The 21,741-nt window shown below is 44.2% G+C and overlaps 1 long non-coding RNA gene across 1 annotated transcript in view; it reads right to left on the reverse strand.

Annotated features, from left to right (window-relative positions):
• The window catches only part of LOC132647192 (uncharacterized), a 132,089-nt gene extending 120,388 nt beyond the window's left edge, over positions 1-11,701 (reverse strand). Inside the window, exon 1 of the long non-coding RNA XR_009585512.1 lies at positions 11,535-11,701. This is a non-coding gene — a long non-coding RNA (uncharacterized LOC132647192). The remainder of the gene's footprint in view (positions 1-11,534) is intronic.
• Between the last annotated feature and the right edge of the window lie 10,040 nt (positions 11,702-21,741).

Genomic DNA, 21,741 nt, shown 5'->3' on the forward strand with positions numbered 1-21,741 from the left:
ACAACAAGACTCAGGAAAATGAAAATGCCAGGGGGTCAGGTCTGGACTCAGAAACCACTACAGAATCCAATTAAAAGTTGGTCTTCCCAGCTTCTCTCTTGACAGGTACTTTGTGCACAGCTCCCCGTCATTTCCCAGAGGAGAGGTGATGAGCTACAGCCCAGCAGAGAGGCGCGGCTCTGTGAGGAGCTGTTGTGGCTGCCACCGCAGCAGGTGCACAGAGAATCTGGAGAATTACAGACATGCTAGCAGAAAACAACCCTTCGTCACTGTCGCTCAAGCTAGCAGGAAATGGGTATGTGTGTGAGACCTAAATTCTAGGAATCTAATAAACTCTTTAAAATGCTAATTATTATATAATGCATATTTTATTTATACACACATACATATATATGTATATATGGTATTCTAGTTTTGTGTCTGTTGATTTGATAAACATCCTAACCAAAAGCAACCCAAGGGAGGAAAAGATTTATTAAACTTAAAATTCACAGGTCATAGTTCATCATTGTTGGGAAGTCCAACAGAAACTTTTTTTTTTTTGAGACAGGGTTTCTCAGTGTAGCCCTCACTGTCCTGGAACACGCTCTGTAGGCCAAGCTGGCTTCAGAGATCCATCTGCCTCTGCCTCCAAGTGTTGGGATCAAAGGGAGGACGCATCACCATCACCTGGCAAAGACTTGTTTTACTTTATATGTATCAGTGTTTTGCCTACATGTATGTATTTCCACCATGTTGATACCCTGTGCCTGAGGAGGCCAGAATGGTGTTGGAGCCTCTGGAAGTTATAGACAGTCATGAGCTGCCATAGGGATGCTGAAATTGAACCTGGGTCCTCTGGAAAAGCATTCCTACAAGCCAACCTGCTTTACACAATTCCTCAAGGGTGATCCCCTTCTCGGGTGATTCTCTTCATCTATTGAGTTGACAGTTCAAACTAGCTAGCACAGGAGGCATGTTCAAGTGGGAGTAATTAGCATGCACTCTCCTTCAACAGTTTTCACTTCTTCATCCTGGAGTCTTACCATGCCTCTCTTCTAGGTCCTTCTCCTCATAGGTACACTGGAAAAGTGGGAGTGTTTTGGAGAATCACATGGCCTCATGTCTGTCAGCCTGCCGGCGAATAGGCCTTCTTTCTGGTCATCACACAGGTTGGCCTATGTTCATCCTATAGAGGTGGTATGTTTACGGTTCAGTAGATGGGAGAGGCACACACAGAGCCTCTGAAAGCTATGCTCAACACTGGTACACTTGCCCTTCCAGCAGGTTCCACCAGCCACAACGTTAACACACGGCCAGCCCAGGGAGAAGTGAGGAAATGGGCTGTCGGCACTGAAGGGAGGAATAGCAAAGTCACACTGCCTGGCTCCCAGGGAGGGGATAATTACAGCTGCTTTGGCACACACCTACCATACTTCCCTTTCTCGGGCTCCTGGAAATTGAATTAATAAGCAGGAGTTGCTTGGTGAATACAAAATCAAATATAATTGGATATGCTCAGGGGTTATTTATATCAGGCTTTAAAATAGCTTGATGAACTGTATTGGCTTCAAACCCACAGTAAACCAGAATGCCGCAGGTTTTTTTTTTCTCTCTGTCTGTCTTTTTCTGTGCTTCTCTGTGTCTCTCTGTGTGTGTCTCTGTCTGTCTCTATATCTGTGTGTGTGTGTGTCTGTCTCTGTGTCTCTGCCTCTCTGTCTCTTTCTCCATCTCTCTCTGTCTCTCTGTCTCTGTCTCTCTCTTTCCCCCGGATATGCCCCCAGTGTGCATCTGAAGATCATTCAGGGTGGACCTTTTGTACATGTCTGCGAGGAAACAGTGAGCCATTTCTCCACACAGCAGATTTGCTTTCCATGGGCTCCACCACAATTATTGTGTTTGGCTTAGAGTTGATAAAGTTTAATGGAAGCTGAACTTACTTCAGAAAAAGATGGGAAAAGTCTCTTTATGTCTCACCTGCTCCCTAGGGGCCCAGAGACAGGAGCTCCCCTGGAATCCAGAAAAGGAACCCTTCTCTTCCCTTTCTTATTAGCTAGAGCTGTAATGACCAGGAATCTCTGGTTCTCATGATTCATGACCCAGTAACAGAGCCCACGCTTCTGAAGGCTACTGGGCTATGAATACCAAGGACCACATCCTGGGGTGATCTGAAGCTGAAACCTGGTTGTTCTGTGGAAATCAAGACACCTAAACTCCTTTAGAGGAAATTAACATTGTGCTTCTTGACATGGCTTTGGAATGAATCTCCCTGCAGAAATGAGTTCACTGGGTCAGTACTCCATTACACGCTTCTCTCTTAATGAGCTCAAAGAGAAACCTCTCTGGCTTCAGAATGGGAAATGTGTACTGCTCTTTAGGAGTCGTTGGTTTGTGGGCAGTTCTTCCTCTGGACAACATAGATCCTGTGTGTGCGGGCATCTCCTTTTGTGTACTGCTTACTGGCCAGTTCAGAAACCCATGTCTGATGTGTCTGCAGGCCCATCTGGTGTGGGTTTTAGACGTTAGCTTCACGCTGCCTTCGCCTTAGATGTCATGTTTCCATACACATGTGGTTCTGCTTCTTTGCCTAAATATTTTAACATTTACTTTGTCCAATTTCAGATACTGGTTTAAGCAGCCTCAAGCTCTTCGTAGAACCTCAAAGAGGTGGGAGGGGATAAACAAATAAATACTGCTTTCCCAAGAAAGCTCTCATTTGAATTTTTTTTTTTTTTAGTACTTTTTAAAAATTCTTCAGTCCATGTATTTTGAAAGAAATTCTTCCTTTTTAAATCCAGGTCCTAAGGCTGAATCCATCATATTCCTCCATGCTGATTAGCTTCTTTGGTCCAGCCAAGACTCCTCCCATTCTGTCGCCTGCGTCCTGCTGCCACAAGGTAACGATTCTGACTGCATCCTTTGGCCCCTTTGTGTTTTGTAGAATGTTTAGTTTTTACTCTGGCCTTAATGCTATGAAAATGTAACTTTTATAAACCAAATCTGTTTCTTTTTCCATCCAGTGCTGCTTTTAAGATGCAAATGTTTTGCTACAAGCACATTCCGTCAGTCGCTTCTCTGTGCTACATAGCAGGGACCTAACCTAATTTTGTCTTTCCATTTCCCACCATCACAAATGTGCTGTGAAGAGCCCTGCTGTGGTCGGAGTATGAAATGTACCCCAGAGCTGGTGTGCTTGAGCGCTTAGTCGCCAGTGGGTGGCGCTGCTTGGAAGGTTGTGGAAACTGCAGGAGGTGGAGCCTCACGGGAGGCCATGGATGACTAGTCTGGCTCCACTTCCTGTCTGCTTTCTGCTTCCTATGACCAGTAACCTCCTCTGCCCATCGTGATGCCTGTCCTGCACTCTTCTTAAACTATAAGTCAAAATAAACCCTTCTTCCCTAAGTCTCTTCTTGCTGGGGATTTGGTCACAGCAGCTAGAACAGCAAGTGATACAGAAAATTGATATGGAGAGTTTTGCTGTGATAAGCCTGATGGTGTGGCCTGTAGGCCTTTAGGATGGGTTTTCGGAAGGAATGTGGAAGAGTTTGGAACTACAGAAGCCCTAGATTGCTGTAAGCAGAGCTTAATGGGCCATGCTAATAGGAGTCTGGAGATAATAATATGGAGAGACATGTAGACAGCAAAGGCCCAGCTCATACGATATTGAAGTAGATCAAGGACTCAATTGGGAACTGGGCTAGCAGGACATTTGTATTATATTCTGTCAGAGAATATGAAGGTGAAGTTTACCAAGATGGCTCAGCTGGCAAAGGGCCTGCTCTGAGAGTCTACTGATGAGTTTTACCCCCAGAACCCATGTAAAGGTGAGAGAAAAGTACCAACTCCATAAAGCCGACCTCTGACTGAACATATACTTACACACACACACACACACTAAAATTTTTTGGAGAAAAAAAGAGAATATAGCTCTGGGAACATGTGGCTGAATTCAAAAGTAATGTACTAATTCGTCTGGCAGAAGGAATCATATGTCAGGATAGCATTCAGACCACTTACTGCTCTTAATCAGGTTCTGCAGTGGGAGAGAATAACAAATGCAGCAGAAAGATCTGAAAAACGTTGGCTTGTTGAGAAGAGGAGCGAGTGACTATAAAGTTGTGGATAATGAGGGAGAAAGAGCAGCTCAAAAGCCCTTTAAAGAGAAGCCCAGTGCTCTGTGCTGGGACAACTGGAAGGGTGTCCCAAGGGCGAGGCCCCACCCACTGATGGTTCCAATTTGTGGAAGTGCCAGTTTATTTGTAAAAAAGAGATTCTGAACTGAAAATGTTGTCAGTGGAGTTCCCTGATCAAATTAAACTGCCCATTGAAAATGTTTTTTTGTTTTTTTTGTTTTTTTTGTTTTTTTTTTTTTCTCATCCGCCCAGACACACAGAGGCCACAGCAGCTTTGATCCAAAGGGGCCAGACTACATCTCAAGCTGCTTGCAGAGCTTTGCATCAGCATCCACATTGCACTAGCTTTTACAGGCATGTTAGATGCAGCGGTGAGGGAGCAACAGCATCTCGCGACAGGTTCCAGAAGACCACTGAAGCCAAGCCCTGGGAAAATAGTTTTGTAAAGCGTTCAAGTCTAACTTACGGTGGGGATTCCACAGTGATAGCGGTGCAGGGACAGTAGGCCATCTTCCAATGGAAGCAGCAGCTGTGGAGTGTCCCTGGTCTGAGAGGTGAGCCGTGTGTGCTGGAGTAGAAGAGCTGGGGGAGCAGGGCTAACCGAGGCCACAGGAGCCCAGATGACTGTCACCATGAGGCCCAAATGCTGAATGTGCAGCCGCAGAGTTTGTGGTCCGGCCTGTCGGGTTTAGTTCTTGCTATGTTCTAATTTTCATTGCGTGTGTTCTTTTTCACCTCTTTTTGGAATGGAGATATTTACTCTATGCCACTGTGTATTAGCACTATGTAAGTTTTAATGTATTTTTCAAAAAAAAATTATAGGATTTCCCTGTAAATTCCAATCACACCCCCCCACCATGGCAGGCTGTGTACCTTCAGACTGTGAGCCAACGCAGTGTGGCCAGCTGCTTCCCACTCCTGATGCCAGGCCTTCCCCATCATGACTGGCTGCACCCTCCCTTTATCTGTTACCCAGAAGAAGTTGCTTCTTGTCAGCTATTTGGGTACAGAGATGAGACGGTGAGAAATAACTAATACAGGTACCCTCAGACAGAGGGCGCAGGCTCTTGAAATGAAAGTGTAACCAGTGATTAGTAATGACGCCAAGAGAAGAGCTGTTTGCTATAACTGTCCCGAGCAAGCTGGGACTCCTCCTTATCTGACTCATATGGGGATTTTGATGATTCCCTTGTGACACAGATACCCAGAAGATACAGATGACATAGATCTGATTTTCTACTGCCTCTAACATGTCCATCCCAGTTTCTACCCCATGAGCCATGCCTTAGAGTTTCCATGAGCCAAGGTCTGTGCCAACTTCTTAATTTTGCTCACCCAACACATATAAAATAATAGCTTGTAATTAATTTATTGTGTTTTTTTTTCTGTCAATAATTAATTTGAGCATCTCGTCCTTTTCTTCCCAACTTTCGGAATCTCCTCTTCTTCACAGTTTAACCCTCCGAATCTTCTGCCCATGTCCCGCTGGAGGTACTTCCCTGTTTGTATTGATTGGTAGGAGACAGAGCTTCCTCTAGAGCGCACATCTTCTTGTCTTCTAAAGTGGTGCATAATGAGCATGACTATGCTCTCTTGGAGGATGGGGTCCCGTGATGATATATAACAATGCTGTGATTACTAGATGCTGCAGAATGCAGGGCTTAATCTCTACGAACCAATCAGCAGAGAGGAGCCAATCTTCACACTCATCATTTGTATCTTTCTTCCAAGGTACAATAAAAGGCGCCCAGCTGTAAGATGCACAAAACAATGGCATCTAGGCTGCCATTCCCAGAAATTATTCACTGAGTCAACTGCTGCAGAAGCCACATCCCAAATGGGTTTTCTCCGACTGCAGCAAATCTCTTTATAAGGATCACAGCTATCAATGTCATCTGCCTTAACAGCATCTTCCACAGTGCCACAAACGGTAGATTCCGGGTGTTGCCAGACAACTCTTTCCCTCTCTTTTATGTAGCTCATTCTGTTTATTCAAAGATATGAGAGAGGATTATTCATCATCATTTCTGACTGGAACTCTAGAAGGAGTTTGCCTGAAAACATAGATATTCTTTACCTTTGGGGGTTGCTGGGCATGGGTGGAATTACTTCTGAAGATATGTTACTGGAAAAAGAGTGAAAAACAAAACAACAGGGAGGCAGAAAGACCTGGGGGGAACAGGAACTCCACAAGGAGGGCAACAGCAACAAAAAATCTGGGCCCAGGAGTCTTTTATGAGACTGATACTCCAACCAAGGACCATGCATGGAGATAACTTAGAACCCCTGCACAGTTGTAGTCTACGGCAGCTCAGCGTCCAAGAGGGTTCCCCAATAATAGGAGGAGGGACCATCTCTGCCATGAACTCAGTGGCTGGCTCTTTGATCACCTCCCCCTCATGGGGGAGCAGCCTTACCAGTCCACAGAGGAAGACAAAGAGGTCAGTCCTGATGAGACCTGATAGACTAGGGTCAGGTGGAAGGGGAAGAGGACCTCCCCTATCATTGGACTGGAGGGAGGGGGCATAGGAGAAGAAGAGGGGGGGAGGGGGTGGGAAGGGATGGGGAGGCGGCTACAGCTAGGATACAAAGTAAATGAACTGTAATTAATAAAAATAAAATAAAAATTAAAAAAGGGTGAAAAACAGTTTTTCTTCTTCCTCTTCTTTTTTATACAGACAGAGACCATTGCAGAAAACTATAACCAAGTCTGGTCAAAATGCAGTAACTAACTGATCATAGAGAGCCCGGCCCCAATGGATAGCTCCACAACACAATTCCTGCACATAAGGCTCATGAAACATCACAGAAAAGGGGTAGAGAGATTGTAAGAGCCTGAGGACCAGGAAATCTGCTCTGAGACTGTATCTGCTCTAAAGAACAGGGGAGCTTCACCTGTGATAACAACACAGTTGCCTGAGCAAGATCTGAACAAGGAAAATACTAAGAACATGCTAACATTGGAAGAGGGAAATCTCACGGTCCCTACCCAGAGACAAAGGACTACAGGCAATTAAAGAATACTGAGATTTGAAGAAAAAGTCTTTCCCAGCATGGAGCCTGCAGATGGTGGTCACCTCTAAAGTCATATACACACAAACTAAAAGAACCCAGGTGGTACTTATCTATGTATTTGTCAAAGATGCATGTAACAATAGCAACAAAACAAAAAAAGGCCGGGAATTTGGGAGGGAGAAAGGTGGGTGAAAGACATGGGATGAGTTGGAAGAAAGAAACAAAATGGGGAGAAATGATGTAATTATGTTTTTAATTTAAAAGGAAAAAAAGTAAAAATAAAAATAAACCAAACTGGCGGGTGGGCAGACGGTGGAAAAGACAGTGTCCCTTCTAAGAGCTAGGGTGAAGTCTGTGGCACATGTTACCATAAGGCCATGCAGAGAAGCTATGTAGGTGCCCATAGGCCATGCTGCTTCTGGGGGCCATAGTGATGTGAGTGGCCTGCACTGCCTCCTGAGGTCACAGTAACGTCAGGTCCTTGCTGCCACGGAGGGCCTTGTCTGCGTCCACGGTCCTACTGCAGCAGGCAACTGTGTTGATGTCCACGGGCTGAGGTATCTCCAAAGGCCATCAGGATATCTGTGGTCTGTGCTACAGCCTAAAGCAAAGCCGTTATCAACCTCCTCCATGATAAAAAGTATCTAACTCAAATCTAACTCAGATGCTGCTCTTAGCTTTTTTTTTTTTTTTTTTTTTTTGCTTCTTCAGTTACCAATGGGCTGAAGATACTGGGGTGATCTATGACTTCTCCTGCTGGGGAAAGCTTGTAAGTTTGGGGATGGTATTAATATTTTTGTTTTGTTTACATGACACTGGCAGTTTGTATATTCACAAGCACCCAGTTTACTTCCTACAAATCCACAAAGAGCATCCACAAATTGCCAGGATAAACTTCACTACAGTCCTTCACAATACCTAACCACACATGCAGTAGCGTTTTATAGAACTCAGAACATCCTGCTTGACTGGTCTCTAACAGACCTCAAAGCTCCAGATCACCAAGACCCCTGCAGAACCTCCTTCGGCGTCAAATAAATGTTTTTTTTTGTTTTGTTTTGTTTTTTAAGTCTACAGAAGCAATGGAATGGGGTCCAGTTCCTCACTACACAATGTCCTGTTTCACTCCTTCCAGAGCCTCCCCTTCCTGGGAAGAGCCAACTTCTGGTCTTCAGGGCAATAGACTTCTCAAGTTTCAGGCACCTGTGGGATTCCTTCTCATTTCTTTCCTGGTCATAGTATTTCTTGTTTAGTGTTCTTACAGCATCTACATTTAAAACTTTCGGGCTACTCTGCTTTGTCTATTTTCTATTCTCACTCATTTATTTTCACACTCTCTTGCTGTCCACAGTTACTCCCCTCCTGAGCCCAGCTCTGTGTTGTGACCATCCAGGGCTGTTTCTCAGTTTCACTCTGTAGAAACTGAGAGACATGCATATGGCCATACCTGTCCCCCTAAAAGTGGCCTAGCCAAGTCCCGTGTGTGTGTGTGTGTGTGTGTGTGTGTGTGTGTAAGAGTAGGCACTTTTCTAGGGAAGGGACTGTGGCAAGCCCTACAGAAAGTCTACACACCACAATAGTTCACAATGACTCATGCCGCTGGTTCCCCTTCCATAGCTGACAAAAACCTACAGTTTTTAAAAATAAATCAGTGCTGCTTTATTGTCATTGTCATTACTATCCCTGCTGCAACCGAAATGGGCATGTTGGAGGAACAAAATTCAGGTTAGTTAAGCCACTACAACTTTGCTGCAGGCAGTCATCTCTCTCTCAAAGGCAAACCTGAGGCTGACGTTCTGTTGCAGTCCTTGTATGAGTCACTGTCAGTAAGTAATGTGAAAAACTCAAACTGAAAAGTAAGAATCTTGACTGGGGAATATTTGTCTTTCCTCAGCTTCTTTGGTTTTGGGCCGGTTGGGAAAGAAATCTCTTATTGAACAGAAAGCTGAGTTTTAATAGGAGAAAATCATTCCCTCTCCCTCATTTTCCTTATTATTCCAGCCTTGGGTGTGATTACAAAATGTAAACATGGAGGAGCCATCTCACAGGCCAGAAGGTAGCAGAGAGTTGGAAGGAATGTCAGCTGCTGGACCACCATTCCAGTTTGGGATTCTTTATCTACGGATACATTTTTTTTATGTTATTAAATATACATTGGGATTTAAAAGCATGAGGTAGGAACTGTTCTTCCTGTTCCCTGGCCACACCTGTGTATATATAAATACTCTAGGAGCAAACATCTCATTTTGATCACCTTTGCCCAACAACAAAGGTGTTATGATCAGGGAAAGCAGTACTGATGAGGGGAAGGGAGGAAAGGGGAAAAGCATGCTGTAAGGAGGCTTTTAGTGTCACTAAGGTGTTAATTTGTAACTGTAACAATGGGAAAAAACAACAGAGGTCCAGCCTTCCTTCCAAAACTCACTGTTTTCTTCAAGGTGCCTTTGCGGCATTTCTAAGAGCCTCTCCTCCTTGAACAGACAAGCTCCATGTGGCACTGGCCACTGGTGATGACCAGCGGCCAGCCGGGCGTGTGGTGAAGGTAGGAGAAGATAGCTGACCTCCAGTGGCCTCCAGCTAGCACTGGAGAAGGAGAATTTAGAGTAGAGAAAGTGAACACGCTGTGAGAGCTTGCCTGGGATGACCACACCGTCACTCACATCAGTGGATCCTGCCACGTCTCACAGCACTTTTATTTCCCCGAGTCTCTTCCCTGTCAGGATGGTGGGCAGTAGATCTGCTAGCCTCTGCTCTCCTGCCTTTTCACAAAAAAAGGGAAGGGCAAGCTCTAGAGACATAAACATACACCCAGGATCCCAGAGGCTAAGTCAGCAGCAAAGAGAAATACAGACCCCTCTCCATCACCACTGTCACAGCCTCCCACCTGCCCCTGGTAAATCGCCTGTGAGGTCTCTCATCTTTATGAAAGCTCACCAGGGAGGCTTCATTGTCACCACCATTTTAAATTTGAAGAAACTAAGGCTTACCCTGTTTACTTATTTTTTTTTTTTAAGCCAAGAAAAGGAGAATTGGGAGTTGAACTTGGCTCTAAGGGTCTTCCAAATGTAGGCTTAAAAAAAAAAATCAACACTGACTCAACAGCATTTGATTTCTCACCATGGTACCTGTTCAACACATTCCCACAGTTCCCTTATAGGGCTTCTTAGCTATTGGAGCCTCGGAAGACCCCTCCCACTGTTGCATCCTCTCCTGCCTGGTCTGAGGGATGCTTCCAGGAAGAGTCTGTTCTTTCAGCAGCTGGTGATATTCCACTTGATTAACACCGTGGGACCTATCTCCAGACTTGAAGATTCTGCCTAATTAACTGCTTACATAAAAGACTTGGGACTTTCTGCATCTGGCTCACGCTGTCAGCTTCGGTCATGTTTTCACTTCAGCAATAATATTTACATGATTAAGCAGGAGTCAGTTTGTGCTCTGCTGTAGATCTAAGCTATGCAGGTGACTTCCCCAAACAGGTGCCTTGATAGTAAGAAGAAACCTTTCCCTAGCGAGAGCCACCAGCCAGCCAGACCTTTTACATAGTTCCCAATGATGTACTGTGCTTTTATTTTAAAAAAAAAAAAAAAAAAAGCATTTATTGATCATTCATCTAGCCCACATTCCAGGCAATACCTAGGTCTATGGAAGCTTAAATAAAGAGGAGAATTACTGAAGTTAAATAGGGTTAAATCAGCTGTTTCCTCCATTTTCCTCTTCTAATTTACTTTCTATTTTGGCCCAGGATCTTGATGTTTTAGATTTTTATGTTATAGATACAGATATAGATTATTACCAGCTGGTATTTCACAGGGCATTTGCTAGGGCCTTCCAACATGTTTTCATGAAAAAGCTAAAAGCATATGTTTTTTATGACACCATAATTAAGTAAATTATTATGCTAGGTGACCTCTGTGATGTGACTGTCAAATTAGCAAGAGGCAAAGAGCCTAGACGAACATTCTAGGCAATTTTTAAATTGGTAATCTTGGTAAATGATACAGAAAAAGCACAGCTGTAGCTTCCGCTAGCTGAAGTCTAGAGAAGTGTTTCAGGTGACACAGTTCTGCTGAATGCTAGCGTCATGAAATTTAGTAGCAACAAAGGCCAAAAAACCACCAGCACTAATGGCTCCGAGTGTGAAGAAGGCTTAGTGCCTGCCCCAAGCTTAGTATGAGGGAATGGTGCCCTGCATGGTCCAAACTCCTGACTTCTAGATGTGGCTACACTTGCTAAGTGTCTTGCTTAAAAGTATATTATGTGCCATCCAGAGAAAATATGTGCAATCTCACTTTACGCACAACGTTGTCACCTTTAGAGTGCCCCACAGTCAGCTTTCAAACAGAACTGGCCTACCGATGGGACTGGTATCAATGTCTTCAAAAGTATTAAGACTATAGCAGTTACCTTAAAAGAATCGCATGATATTGGGGGCTGGAGAGATGGCTCAGAGGTTCAGAATCCTTACTGCTCTTGCAGGGGAACAGAGTTTGGTTCCAGCACCCACATCCGGTAGCTTTCAGCCACCTAGAATTCTAGTTCCAAAAGAGCTAATGTCCTCTTCTGGCTTCCAAAGACACCTACACAGGGAAAAAAAGGAAGGATAAAAAGAAGGGTGGGAAGGAGAAAGGAAGGCAGGCAGTAAGGCAGGCAGACAGAAAGGCTTTACACAAATGCAGTGTTAATAGAGATAACTCAGTGGTTAATAGTACCTGTTGTTCTTCCAGAGGCCCTGAGTTCAGATCCAGCACCCATGACCATCTGTAACCCCAGCTCCAGGAGATCTGACACCCTCTTCTGGCATCCTTGGGCACCCAAACATATCACACACACACACACACACACACACACACACACACACACACACACCACATCTTTTTGAAACACTGCATGATCGTGTACAGAATTTTTTTCTAAGCATCTAACACCCAGAAAGCTCTTACAATATTACATCTTTAAAAAACTAACCCGGTGCATACGATATCACTAGACTCCTAGACAACAATAGGGTCTTACTTTTCCTCCAAAGATCTATGACTAGTTTGTTGGCTGAAACTTTGAGGCATTGACAGTATCTAATAATGCTACCTTGACTAGTAACGAAATTCACCAAGTATGATCAATTATAATTCTGTCCCAGTGGGCCCAGCCCAGCAGATGTCTGGGATAATGGAAGATGTATTATTCAAACAGATCAAGTACAGTCATTCCCTGTGCGTGTCTGTCTCGCACCGCAGGCCCAGCCATACCTTTTGCTGATAACCTCAGCATTTTCCCAGCAGCTGCAATGACCTCAGAGCACCGCTTTCCTTATCTCCTTGGGTTCCTCGAATTTCCCTTATTTCTACTTTATGTCTAATCTACTCTGTCTCAGGAAGTTTCCCAATCCTTTTGTTTCAGTTAGATTTCTCTTAGTTGAAAAAAAATAAATAAAGCAAGAACTGACAATGTCAACTAAGACTTTGCATCTAAAAGAAGACATACATTAGGCTGGACTCGAGTTGCACAAGGCTTGATTGTCTGCCTTTTGGGAAGCCCTGGGTTCATTGTCTACATCCACCACCACGACCACCACCACCAAAACAGTAACAACAACCACACACAAAAAGTTACTTATTTAGAGGCTGGAGAGATGCCTCAGCAGTTAAAAGCATGTACTGATCCTACTAAGGACCCATGTTCAGTTCCCAGATTTTACACAGGATGGCTCAAAACTCCAGCTCCTGACCTCCACAGGCACTGAACCCACTTGCAGACACCTACCCATAAATACACACATATGCACATAATTAAAAACACAAGACAAAATGAATAGCTTTTCAAAAATAGACACACCTTCTTACTCACCGATTTTTATTAGGAAGAAAAATACACATTTATAATCCAGAGGCAATTATTTATTTATCTATTTATTTTTGAGGCAGGACCCCTACAAGTAGCTCTGGCTGCCCTGGAACTCTCTATGTACACCAGGCTGGCCTTGAACTCATTGACAGCCACCTGCCTCTGCTTCCCGAGTGCAGAGGTGTGTGTTACCATGTCCAGCTAAGAGGCAGCTATTAACCCTGCTGTGATAATCTGCAGAGATTTTTAAAATGTAGATGACTAGGTGTAATACTATCCTTACACCTTATAGGTGTTACACTGATCCTTAGGTTGAAAAGTATGGGAAGAAATAAGAATATGTATTTCACAGAGTTGAATAGACCAAGGTGTGCTGTTCTAAGTTCCAACCCACCAGGAAAAGAAGAACATGAGACATTTCCCAGTTCACCTGGGAACAACTTCCCTGTCACACACAAACACAAATTTCAAATTAACTTGCCCAATTCTGCCTCTGTTACAGAAAACTTCATATGGATGAACGACAATTTATATCTTCAATTTATAAATTCACACCATTGTGTCCTGGATGTGACTGGGCAAGGTGCATGCCGGAAGCTGTGATGACCGAGCCTGTGCATGGGCATTGTGGTTACACAGGCAGGAAACAGGGAAGAGGTTTTCTCTTACCGACCTTCCAGTGTCCCAAACACCTTCTGGTCTAAAACCCCAGAGAATGTGATCCCATCCTGCATTCTCCAGCCATCACTCAGCAGGACCATTTCAGTGGCAGGACGATCTGACACCTAATTAAAAGATGGCTTCATAATAGGGATGTTCCTTAGAGGATTTTCCTAATGAGGGCTTATACTCTGAAATATGCAAATCCTAACATAAAGGGGCTCAGCTCGGTTTTAAGGCTGTGGAGAGCTCTGACATTCTCCCTTAATCATCTCAAGTCCCAGTAAAGTTCTTCTACGTTTTCAACAAGCATTGACTCTGTCCCCGTCGTGCCTGGGTTTATTTAAGCAGGTGATTGGTGGTTCTGTGGCTTTGGGGGCAGGGTCATAGCGAGGGCCAGGAGAAGCAGAGGTTTCTGATGCGTTTTTCCATGCCTTTGTTGGATCACTTCTTCACTATAGAGAACCAGAAACGTCTTCCTCATAGCCAAGGAAGAGCCTAAGACTGACAGTCTCCATACATTTCTTTTTCTTCAGGACCAAAAAATAGAATCTGGAAGTAAGAGTGGTCCAAACCCCAAACTGCTAGAAATTGTGCTGATGAAGGAAACATTGTGTCCTGCCCCCCATTAGCTGAACGCATGCCAGAGACCAGACCCTTTATTTGTACCATCTCACTGGGCTCTCACCATACTCTATGAATCAGTCATTGCTGCTCACCTCCAATTTAGAAAGGGGAGACAGACACAGGTTAAGAGAAACCAAACCAAACCAAACCCCAGTCAAAGCCACATTCAGATGGATTGAGTGAGGAAATTAATCCCACATCTGGTTCCAAAGGGCTCCCAGGCATTGGAAGAACTTGAAAGTCAGGCTGGATAACAGAGTTGACAGATGGAGAGATATAACAGAAGTACAAGGGAGTAGGTATGGCAGAAGCTAGGTGGTCCTGTCACTCTTCATTTGGGTAATTCTTTAAACTATTTTGTGGTTTGGGGGGAATAAAAGGTAGTAAGTTGGAGAAAAATAGGAAAAGCAGCATGGAATCAGACACAGGGTCAAGCACCAGGCCAAGGTAAGTCCGTGCTTCAGAACTTTTGGTTCAATCTAGTTTGATTCACACATACCAAGGACCACACCAGCTCAGGATGCTAACTAAGGTGTCTTGCACACACAAGTGAGAACACCTCTGGGGGTTCCATGCCAGCAGCTGACATGGACTTAGCCAAGCACCGAGGCTGCACAACTGCCTTTGATAAAGACCCATAATGAATATATGAAGTGCTAAAGGGATGGGAATGAGGAGCGGCTAGGAAAATGTCTGTGAACAGGTGAATTTGAACAGTGCTTGGAAAATGGAAAAGATGACAAAAGGACAGAAGGAAGGGGCCGTACGAAAACTGGGGGTGGCCTGAGCAAAAGCGAAGAAATGGGTCAGCACAAGAGACATGCAGGACAGAGGAACTTGTGTTGATGGGGGAGTGAAGGAGGGAGGCACAAAAATGTGGGAGCAAAGGCGAAGCTGCACAAGTTACAGGCTTCTCCCAGCTTCACTTCATTGAGCCTCCATTTATCTGTCAGGAGAACAGGAATAAAATGTGACCTGCTGGATGTCTCACACGGAATAAATGAATGAAAACAGAGAAAGCCTCTGAGGTGGGGCTAGCTGCACGGCCAGCAGGCTTGCAAAAGATGCATTTAAAGGCTTTTTTAAGATACATTTTTATTATTTGTATTTATGCATATATGTGTACGCCTGTATGAATGAATGCCTCGTGCACGTGTCTGTCTGGAAAGGCCAGGAGAGGGCATTAGATCCCCTGGAGCTGGAGTTTTAGGTGGGTGTGTGCCGACCTATGTGGGTGCTGGGAATAGGACTTTGGTCCTCTGGAAGAACAGCAAGCGCTCCTAACTACTGATGCATCACTCCAACTTCCCTATCAATTTATTTACATCTGAGTTCACATCTTAGTCTACAAACTCAACTGTTACAAGATTTAACTTTTTATCTCTAGAATGACTTATCATTCCAGGCCCTACCTTCAGTTTAAGAATCATAACATCACTCAAATCTATGGGCTCATTCTTGTCATTGGTCCTGGGGGCTTACAGAATAGTGTAATTCTGGTACCCTGATGTACCAGAATAGTGGAGGAATGCCCCCCCGGTGTGTATGTGTGTGTGTGTGTGTGTGTGTGTGTGTGTGTGCAGCACCAGCTTTGGCTGAGGTGCCCTGCTGGCTGGTGGGTTTCTGCAATTGAGCTGCCTCCTGCCCAGGACTCCTGCAGGTTTGACACTTTCTCTTGGCTATCGGTACAGATCACACCACTGCCTTCATACCACAGGGCTTCTAGGAAACTCTCTGGGTTATTTGTCAGCATTCCAATGACACCCTGAGCACAGAAGGCCTGTCAAAACACTTGCATGCTGTGCTACAGTGTGCTTTGCCCCTTGGGGTTGGCTTAGATCACACACTCCTTTACACAACACTCACCCACTTTGGTGTTCAGGTTTGCAGTTACATTGAGTTCTAGCTGGGAACTAGTGGCAGCATCAAGCCACCTGGATACTGTTACGGAGCACTGTTCCCTCTGGGGAGCAGGCTACAGCATCCTTCTCAGAGTGCTCTCTGCATCTCCTTCATCCCCACAGCCTCCCTCCCTTTCTCTTCCTTTCCTCTCCAGCATGCACCTGCTTCCTTTTATCTCCGTCCTCACTGCTGCATCAGTGGCTCTGGAAAACTCACATCCTGCCACAGTTGGAACCCTCGTGGTTTCTGTACCAACTGCCCACAGAGCCTTAACTTTAAAGTCAAAGCCTGTTTTTCTGGATCTCTGATAAAGCATTTCTCCTGATTCAATTAATATTTGCTGAATGGATTTGAGGGGAGAAGCAGAGTCAGGGAGCTGTTGGGGAATAGGTGTCAGTTATTAAAAAACAACCAAACACAGTGTCCACTATAGCCCTTTAAATTTAATTTACTTCTTGGAGAAGCCATTCCACCTCTTCCTTCACAGGAATGAATGATGCCTCCTTGCTCTTTTGTCTCGGCATTTCACTCCTGAGTGGCCGCCGCACACATGTTTGGGAGTAAGATGGGGCTGGGGGGGGGGATCTGACAAGGTGACCTTACCATCTGTAAATAGAGACTCCTGCCTCCTCAGGGGGTAGGGGAGGTCACATCACTGGCGATCCTCTGCAAGTTTCCTTAAGAAATTCAGCAGAAGGATGGTAAGCTTTGGTCATCAAAACATGTGACACACAACTGTCATGAAGGTTATGTAGCCAGTGACCTGCCACACAGACTTTGCCAAAACCATAGTGTAAGGACTCTAACCCGAGGATGCAGGCTTGACAACCTGTTCACATTCATATACCTCATCCTGCTTCTGGGAAACATGGCCCTGCCCTGCTAGCTTACCTTTCCGTTACTGACCCATGCCTTGGGTAGGATGCTAGACTGTTGTGTTTTTTGTTTGTTTGTTTGTTTTGTTTTTTTGGGGGGGGGTTCTGTTTGTTCTCTAATTTAGATGATGCTACTTTCTCTGTCTCTGTCTCTCTCTGTCTCTGTTTTTCTCTCAACTATAGGACCTGCAACAGAAGTAATTCCGTTTTGTTGTTGTTTGTGTTGGTGTTTTTGTCAGGATTACAGGTGTCTGAGAGAAACAGATCTTTGACTCTTTTCTTCACTAATTGCCTCCCCAGGTGAAGCTCTGGATTTTCTTCCTCAGCATAACTCTTCATTAGAAAGGCCCCCTGAGTTTGAGTTGGTGCCTGTCCACAGGGATGACTTTCTCCCTCCACAAGTGCTCCTGAGTAAGGGCCAGAGAACAAAGATGCCACCCCCTTTAGGCAGAAAGAAACTCCCCTAAAGCTTAAAGCCTCCCTGTGTGGTGGCTGTGTTGGCCAACTGACTCATAATGATCACTTTACCAATGGTCACTGGAAAAAGAAATAATTTTTCCTGCCAATCATGCTATGTGGATTGTTGCAAAGTGTCAGGCTTCTTGCTAAAAGGATCCTTCCCTGGAGGAATAATGGCATTTTAGGGGAATGTGGGGAAGCAGAAAGTTAGAGCCGAGCCAGGTAAAACCCACATTACCGAGTATGAGAGGACAGAGTAAGAATAGATTAAGTGATGAGCAATGCTTTTAACTACTTAGTAGCCACAAATTCAAGATGTCATTGTCATTTTATTGTATATTCAGTAATGACACATGTTACACCCTTACATTTTAGTGAGAAATTTCCTGTTGTCAAACATCATCAATAAAGCATCAACAGAGTAAAAAAAAAAAAAAAAATAAGAAAGAAACCTGAACCATTCTCATCTTATATTCATTCATTTTATCTTATTATTTCCCTCTGTTCCATGTTTCCATGCTGGGATTGGACATCAGCAGGCCTTAGGCATGCCAGTAGATGCTCTACCACTGGGCGACATACCCAGCCCTCACCTTCCATAAAATCCAGAGCAGATGCTAGCTTCAAACGTGCTGAGCTTCTGTCCATTTTCACCCACTCAAAGTTGAATGTTACTTACTCGAATGCTCACTCGGCAATAAGGCAAACAAAACACCGCACACGAGATCCTGTGGTGCGCACGAGTGTCCCTCTCTACCCTGCTATCCCCCTTTCTGGTGGTGAAAAAGGAAGCTGGCTTTCACTGGAAGAGTGAAAATTCAGGTCACTAGACTATGAATACGAAGACCAACACTTCCGGGGGAAAAAAAAAACATAAATCACCAACATCTCAAGCACTTACACTTTCAAAACAGACCCAGAAATGTACTTACTTAATTCTGTGTTTATCAGTGACTACCACTGTCTTCTTGGTACTGTCCGAAAGGCCCAGAAATGCCTCTCTCGGCATCCTCTCTCAAAGCAAAGCACATGCTCCCAATACATATTTTTCACCAAACCAGACATTTCCCTTGGAACACATACAGGTATTTTTTTACTCAAGGCAACCATCAGACCTGCTAAACATTTCTCAACTCCTCTGATGACTCCAATAAAGCCAAGACAGACCATACACCACACCCAATCCGGCTGACTTGAAACAGTGTGCGGTGAGAATCATTCACTTGGAGAGTTAAACAATGAAATTGTCTAAGCAGATACCTGCTGTGAGAATCAATACCCTCTTTGAAAACTAGCAAATTGGTTTCAAGTGTTTGGTTCACTGGTTCCATCCCACAGGTGCAAATAAGAGGCCACCCCCTGAGTGAAAGGAACTGTGGAGATGAATTCTTGAAAATACATTCTCATCAGAATTCCTGCTCTTGGTGTATGGACAGCATTTGTGGGCATTTTGTATTTAGTTTCAGGAAATGCTCTTTGTTGAGATTTTGACTGTGTTATTTTGTTGTTGTATTTATTTGTTTGGTGTGGTTTTTGAAAGAGAGAGATCACGTAGCTCAGGCTTGCCTAGAATTCATCATGTAGTTGAGGATGAACTTGAACTTCTGATGTTCCTGCTTCTCTCTCCTGGGTGTGGATGCTAGAATTACAGGGCTAGTGCTAGCATACCAAGTTTAGGTAGTGCCATGGATTGAACCCAGAGCTTCTTGTGTGTTAAGCAAGTACTCTGCAAACAGAACTATATCTCCAACCTTTCTTTTCTTGGAATTTTAACAATAAAGTATTTTTTTATTCTTATTTTATGAAAATGACTCAGGACAATGTCATTGTAAAATGGAGTATTTTCTCGGTGCTGGACTTTTCTTAACTTCTCAGCCTGATTACTCTTTCATAAATAAATAAATAGATGGATAGATAGATAGATAGATAGATAGATAGATAGATAACCTAATTCTCTATCACAAAGACTTACCTGAAGCAAGTCACCAATCTACCAAGCTCTCCTTTGGGAATATTCGCCAGATTGCCTGCTCACCAGAAGCAGCTTGCCTGTGTCCCTGGCTCCCTGGCAGGCAGCCTGTGTTTTCTGCCTTCTTTCTCTCTTCATCGCCTGAAGATCCTCAACCTTCCTCTTTGGTGATCAACGTCTGTCATCACCTTCATGAGTTGCCTTTACTCTCCTTATCAGAACCGTTGGAACAGTCCTGAACCTCTGGAATCTTTCATCTTCCTCCTCTTATCATGAGGTGTTTTCGGAGAGTCTCACCAAGTGTATGGTTACTGTGATAGTCTGGAGGGGAGAGAAGTCTTCCCCCAGCAGGGTGGGCTGTCTGCTCTAGAAGTTCACATCCTGTCAGCTCCATACATACAGAAGAGGAAGACAAACCTAGCCAGCCCTATCAGCTAGCTAATGAACAACTTGCTCCTTTGGATGGTCCCCACGACTCTTCCCATTCCACCCTGCTGCCCCAGCTTATACTCACTGCAAGAACTGCAGACCTTAACAATGACTCTGAGAGCCACATTCCTCTGTGCACCTCTGGGGATTAGTTACTGTTGGAGTCTGCTTTCCCTCCATATCCGTGGTATACCTCTCCAGTCACAGGGGCTTAGACTTTGAGGATTAAATAAGTATCTCAATGATGGAAGACTTCAATAATGGTAAGGGAGATGGCTCAGTTAGTCAAGTGCCTGCCACACAAGCACGAAAACTTGGGTTTGTATCCCCAGTACCCTCATACATCCGGGCACTATGGTAATATCTGTGGGCTCCAGTGTGGGGAAAGAGGAAACAGACAGATCTCTGGATCTCACTGTCTAGGTCAGCCTAACCAAATCAGTGAGCTCCAAGTCCAGAGGGAGACTGCGTCTCAAAAAATAAGAGAAATGCATGAAGGCACCCAGCATTGACCTCTGGCCCACAGAGACCAATACATGTACACACACACACACACACACACACACACTCACGCAAAGACACACACCACTACTATTCCCACCACCAACAACAACATATTAAATTATAATTTATAGGAATGGTGAGGAACAAAGCTAATAATAATGTTTTATGTGCCAGTCCTCTTCTATCCTTACATGTGAAGAACACATTAGCATCATTGATGATGTAGTTCATGAGTCATCTATTCTCTAAAGCAGTGGTTCCCAACCTTCCAAATGCTATGATCCTTCATATAGTTTCTCATGCTGTGGTGACTCCCAACCATAAACTTACTTTCGTTGCTACTTCATAACTGTAAGTTTGCTACTGTTACGAATCATAATGTAAACATCTGTATTTTCCAGTGCTCTTAGATGACCCCTGTGAAAGGATATTCAACCCCCAAAGGCATCATGACCCACAGGTTGAGAAGCACTGGTTTAAAAGAAACGGCAAGTGGTAAAAACTGAATTATGCACCCAGTGTCTGGAAGCAAAAACTAAGTTGAAGATAGCATGACCCGGCTCCTTGGCACAGTCTTCATTTGGTTTAGCTTGTGCATTTGCTGACTCAGTGATACCTGTTGACACCATTACATATACTGTCTGGTGGGAGAGAAAAATATTCCAGGAGAGAAAAATCACATGTGTAAAAGCCCCAGAGGAGAGGAAGCTGACAAGACATGGACCTAAAATGAACCCACGTCAGGATATGGACAGGGAGGGAGTGAAGGACATGATGAGGCCGGGCAGGTGTGGGGCTCGACAGAAGAAAAGTAAACATGCTCATTAAAAGTTTCACTTTGGAAGTAAGTGGTGACAGGACAGCTAGGGGGTTGAGAAGGTCGCTGGCCTCATAGGAAGCTGAATCATGGATGCCAAAAAGTGTCTGTCAACAGGCTCCCTATACATGGCCACTGCTGGAATTCTCATAAGACATACTGGCCACATATCCAGGTGGGTGGAGGCAAGCTTAAGAGACCATGAGATGGAAAAATGCACAGGATTTAGCGTTGGGTCGAACAGGAAGACTGCACTGCAGAAGTATGAAGAAACAACTTGTGTATCTCATGTGTCCTATTTGAACTTCTGGGTTCTTGGCCTTATTGGTTAATGTTATCTGTGGTTATTTCAGGTATTTTGTAGTTGTTGTTGTTTTTCTTTCTTCAGCTTAAGGAAAATCTTCCTATTGCTTCAAAACTAAGAATGGAAAAAGACTCTAGGTATTGTTTTAGCAATGCACTGAAATCCAAATCTATTTTAATATTACAAAAAAACCTGGCGATTAGTTTATAAGGTTTTGGGTTTTT

This window comes from Meriones unguiculatus, chromosome 1 (genome assembly GCF_030254825.1).
Source record: "Meriones unguiculatus strain TT.TT164.6M chromosome 1, Bangor_MerUng_6.1, whole genome shotgun sequence".
Taxonomy (NCBI): Eukaryota; Metazoa; Chordata; class Mammalia; order Rodentia; family Muridae; genus Meriones; species Meriones unguiculatus.